Source organism: Orycteropus afer, unplaced genomic scaffold, assembly GCF_000298275.1.
Source record: "Orycteropus afer afer isolate SDZICR_OR568_19922 unplaced genomic scaffold, OryAfe1.0 scaffold00028, whole genome shotgun sequence".
Taxonomy (NCBI): domain Eukaryota; kingdom Metazoa; phylum Chordata; class Mammalia; order Tubulidentata; family Orycteropodidae; genus Orycteropus; species Orycteropus afer.
This window is the reverse complement of record NW_006921615.1, coordinates 11,099,022-11,105,229: the sequence shown is the minus strand read 5'-3', so window position 1 is coordinate 11,105,229 and position 6,208 is coordinate 11,099,022.

The window sequence follows — 6,208 nt, the reverse complement described above, 5'->3', positions numbered from 1 at the left end:
AACAACAACAATATATGGCATAAATAGACTATCAAGCATAACTCAAAATGCACAAACAACAGAAGAGAAACCAAATGATTGGGACCTTCTAAAAATTAAATTTTTATGTGTTTCCAAAGATTTCTCCAAAAGAGTCAAAAGAGAATCTACAGATTGGGAAAAAATATTTGGTAATGACATATGTGACAAGGGACTTATCTCTAGAATTTATAGAAAACTCCAACACCTCAACAACAAAAAGACCAACAATCCAATTAAAAAATGGGCAGAAGACATGAATAGAAACTTCACCAAGGAAGATATTCAAGTGGCAACAAACATAAGAAGAAATGCTCATGATCATTAGCTATTAGATGCAAATCAAAACAACAAGATACCATCTTGCTCCAGCACTAGTAGCAAAGTTCAACAAGACAGAAAATAACAAATGCTGGCGAGGATGTGGAGAGATTAGGACTCTGATACCCTGCTGGTGGGACTGTAAAATGGTACCATTGTGGAAAGCAGTATGGTGATTCATTTAAAAGTAGGAACTAGAAATACCATTTGACCCAGCTATTCAATTACTAGGTATATATACTAAAAAAGTGAGACTCATGACAAGAACAGACATATGCACACCCATGTTCATCACAGCACTATTTACAATAGCCAAAAAATGGAAACAACCTATGTGTCCTTCAAATGAGGAATGGATATCCAAACTATGGTACATACACACAATGGAATACTATGCAACCCTAAAGAATAATATAGAATCTGCAAAACACAACATAACGTGGATGGACTTGGAGGACATGCTGAGTGAAATAAGTCAATCACAAAAGGACAAATATTGTATTAGTCCATTATTGTAAAAGTCAAGGAAATGTTTATCTATGGAAGGATATTTTCTTTGTTGGTTACCAGGGGTGGGAGGGGAGGGGAGGGAATACTGTTGGATAGATAGAGATAATTATTGATTTGGGTGAAAAGAAGGGCAATGTACCAAATGTGAGTGATCAATGTAGTGACATTGTGGAAGAGAAAGACAGAGAGAGGTACGTGGGAAGTACAGACAACAAAGATGAACCCTTTTGCACATATAGTGCGGCATTGTCAGGGAAGCCAAACATGGGTATATGGGTGGATAAATGGATGGACAGGCTGAACTATTAGGTATGTCTATGAAGTGGGGAGTGTACCCAAGAACATGTATAGGGTAGGCAGACAATGGTCCTATAACTTTACGTGTATGATCTGAATTCCCAGGTGTATAGTGGAGCTGACATGGGGCAAGGTTGTAGTCATGGCTTGGTCACAGCCAGCTGCCCAGAGAAACCGAGTAGTTGAACCTGTGGACTTGGGACCATAGTCTCAGAGAACATCAAGCTTAATTGGCGTAACATACTACACAAAACATTGTTCCACCTCCTCCTTTTGCAAGTAGTAACTAGGATCTTAAAAGCTTGCAAGCTGCCATCTAGATGCAACGATGGGTCTTCCTCATCCAGAGCAAACAAAAATGAAGAAAAACAAAAATTCACGGAAATAATTAGTACTAGTGACTGGTACACCATCCAATCTGCAGCGTATACAACTATGAGACCAGAAACTAGATGGTGCCTGGCTACTACTATCAACCACCTGGAAGATGATCTATATAGGAGATCCTGTATACAGAGGGAGAACAACGAGGAACAAACCTCAAAATCATTTGGAAAAATAAAAGGGGGAGTGGGGGAACCAGGTTTGCTGGTCCAATAGAGCCTGGTGGAACCACTGAGACTATGGCTGTTATCTGCCCTTCAGGTCCGGAATTAACCCATGCCTGTGGCTTCCAGCCTAACAATAGACAGGCATATGAGTTGAACATTTATCTGAGGTAGATACACTCCTTGGAGAGAACAAGCTTGGGAGAAAGAAGGACTGTTTATGCACAGGGAGACAGCTCAGGGGGCAGGAGTGCGTGGAGGGATGGACACAGGGAAGAGGTAACTATCGGGAGGAAATAGGAGGTGAGATGTTGCATTGTGGTAAATTGTGGTCAATGTCATGAGATAAAGTGTATGTGAACTGCTATATGGAAAGTGTATTTGCCACCCAAATCACAATTAAAAAAAAAAAAAAATGACAATGGTGCAACAGTTTGTTAGACATACAGATGCTAAAAAATGTATCACCAGTAGTTTCATATTTCAAAAAAAAAATGATAAAGTCTTTCAGGATTAAGGAAGATAATATAATATAGAAGTCTGGTAGTCTTCATAAAGGAAAAATGCACTAAAGATGATAAATCTGTGGATATATAAAAAATAGTATTTATTTTTTAATCAGTTTAAAATTAATAATTATGTATTTTATAACAAATATAAAAGTAAAATATATGACTAAAATGATAAAAGTTTCAAAACCTGGAAAATAGACACTTGTAAGAGGTTCTTTAAATATACATAAAGTGATAGGAACTTACTTGAAGGTAGACTGTGTGTGATAAGTTAAAATATATTGCATAAATACTAAAACAATCATAAAAAGTAGCTGATAAGAAAACCAAGGAGATAAAATGGGCTCATAAAAAAACTCATTCAAAAAGAAAGCAAAAAAAAAAATTAAAAGAGAATAAAGAATTAATGAAAAAAATAACAAACAGCTAAATGTTAGACTTAACTATATTAATAGTCACATTAAATGTAAATACTCTAACTATTATGTTTAAAGGCAGAGATTCTTACATTAGGTGTAAAAGGAAATCCATGCTAACTAATAAAAATAAAGCTGAAGTAGCTATAGAAATATCAGAAAAAGTTGAATTAACAGCAAAAAATGTTACCAGGATAAATAGCATATTTAATAATAGTAAAGGAGACAATTTATCATGAGGCATAATAATACTATTATTTCTAAATTTTTATGTACTTAGTAAAGTAGTTTCAAATCAATGAAAAATGATAAAACAGAAAGGAGAAGTAGACAATCTCAAAATTGTAGTTAGTGATTACAGAATCTCTCTATCAATAATTTATGGACCAACAGAGAGATAAATCAATAAGACCATAGAAAAACTGAACAGAACCATCAACCTACTAGATGGAATAAATATTTTTAGAATACCCTGTTCAACAATAAGAGCACACATATTTTTTCAAGAACACAGAACTTTTACACTATAGAGCAGATTCTGGGCCATAAACAACTTTCAATAAATTTAAAAGAACTCAGTCATATAAAGCATGTGATAAAAAGAAATTAGAAAATATTAACTGAAAGATGATGTGAAACCCAAAATTTTTGGAACCTAAGTCATGAAGTATTATATAGCCCTTGATTGGAAAAAAAGGAAAATTTAAAAAAGTAGGTAAAATGTATTATGAACTGAAATAAATTTAAAAGATCAATATTTTTTGGATGAAGTACAGCAGTACTTAAAGGAAATTTTTTAGCATTAAATATTTTAACTAGAAAGAAATATCTCAAATCAATAACCTAAGCTTCCACCTCAAGAAACTAGAAATGAAGGACAAATTAAACCCAAAAGTAAGCAAAAGAAAGGTAAGGGAATACATAATTTAAAATCTAATAGAAAACTTAATCTAAATTATTTTTCTTTCAGATCAATAAAATTGATAAATAGTTACCCAGATTCATTCAGTTAAAAAGAAAACACAAGTCATCAGTTCCAGGAATGAGAAATATAGAATCTTACTCATAGAAAGGGACTATAATGAAAAACTGTATGTCAATAAATTTAACAACTTAGATGAAGTAGACAAATTCCTTGAAATACTAAACTACTAAAGCTCATGCGGTAGGTGATAGACAACATGGGAAACTATATGGCATTTACGTTAGATAAATGGAATTTATTGTTAAAAAACTACTCACACGCAAGACCCCAGAACTAGATGGCTTCATTGTTTGTGAAACCAGAACTACCTTATGAAAAAATGCTATGAAGACATTAGAAAGAAAACAAAACTATAGACCAACCTCCTTGATGACTCTTCAAATTTTACTAAATCAAGCCATATAGATACAGAGATATAGATCTACAGAAATATATTTAAAAAAAAAAAAAAATCCTGTATTGAGTCTATTCTGACTTATAGCGACCCAATTAGCAGTCAAATGCCTTAGGCACTGTGCCACCAGAGCGCCACAGATATATAGATCTATAGATATGATAACACATTATGGCCATGTTGTGTTTATTCTAGATATGCAAAATGTTCTAATATTAAAAATCAATTAATGTAATTTACCATCTCAAAAGTTTAATAAAAATGTAATTACATTAATAGATGTACAAAAATAATTTTTAAAAATTCAGCATTTATTTATGATAAAATCTCAATGAACGTAGTTCCCTGACCCTGTAACAGTTTATATCCTTCTATTTTCATAGCTTTCATTACTAATCTTATTACAAAACTTCTCACATTTTGATTCTTTGGTGTTTAATTGCCTTGTTAGTTATTCTAATACCTAGCAGAATTTTTATTATATGCTTGGTACTCAGTTAATAAATTGCAAACGAATGATTAACATTTCATTCTTGGCTAACTGGGAGACTTTTGGCCATTTTAACATAATTGTAATTTATAATAACTAATTCTTATTCATTATTTCTTTGTGCCAGGCAGAGTGCTAAATGATTTACATGCAAAAACTTATCTATTCAAACCACCACATAAGATAGACACTTTATCATTTCAATTTTACAAATGAGGAAGTAAGTCATGGAAATGTTAAGCAATGTGACCAAGGTGTCAGTTATGTTAAATAGGGGAAATGATAATCTTGATTCTAGACAATCTCAGTCTGGAACCTGCACTTTCAACCCCATCCTCAACTACCCCTTCAACAGAAGAAAGTGTTTATATGGAAAAGGCTATGGAGGAAAGAGGATGTGTTTAATCCTAGCTGTGATAAATTCAAAACTTATTTGTAAAGCATTCACCTGGTTGCCATGTGAGAATAGAGAATAATTGTCTACAGTGTTTGTCCTCAATAAGATTGCAGGAAAGGTACAAATGCAGTGATTAAGTTAACAAACATGTATTAAAAACTTATTATCTACTGGAACTAGGCTAAGTGGAGATTTCAAAGATGAATAAAACACAATCTGTTTTTGAAGATATCATAGTCTATGCTAAGTTTGACAAATTAAAAAGTACTCTTTTGAACTCTTTGTTTTTTTCTGTATTCTGATTTTATTTCTATTTTGAATTTGTACATTTTAAGAAAAATATATTTTTCTACTTTTTACCAGTAAATAAAAGCAGTTAGTCTTTCTTTTTGAAAGTTGTTATAATTGATTTTTTTTTTCAATGTGAGAAGGATCTATATTGAAATAAATAAAACACATGCAAAAACCAAACCAAACCCACTGCTGTATCTGATTCATACCAACACCTTCTTGGTTTCCCGAGGTAGTATCTCTATGGAAGTAGATTGCCCAATCTTCCTTCTGAGAAGTGGCTGGTGGGTTTGAACCTCCAGCCTTCTGGTTAGCAGTCAAGTGCCTTAGGCACTATGCTACCAGAGCTCCTAAAGCACATGTAGTTAGACATAAATATTGGGACAATCAAATCATCTTCTTTACCTTTGTTGAAAAAAAATCTGAAAACTGTTTATCTGTTAAAAAAAAAAAAGCCTCCCCATCTGATGAAATTGATACCCCTAACATAAACTATTTCACTTAGAACAGTAGAATTCCATTTGTCAGTTGTTGTTGTTGTTATTTTGCCTTCGAGTTGGCCCCAACTCTTAATATCCCATAGACTAGGTGAATGTAGGATGGCTTTTTCTACTGTTACAACTTTTAAGACACTTGTATTTCAGGATTTCAGGGAATGTATTATAGAGAATGGACAAAAAAAAAAAGGGATAAGAAAAATATAAAAAACGAACTACTTCTTATGGCTTATGTTTATTTGTTTATTTATTATTGTAGTGAAAACATATACAAGAAGACATTTGCCAATATAACTTCCCCCTTTGTAGCTCAGGAACATTAATGATATTTTTCATGTCATGCGATCATTATTGCTATCCTTTTTGAAAATATTCCACCACCATTGACATGAACTCAATGCCCCACAAATAATCATTTGTGTGTGTGTGTGTGCGTGTGTGTATATATATATACATATATATATATATATATATATTTTTTTTTTTTTTTTCCAACCTATCTAGGAATATTACCTACCCTCCTCTCCCATCC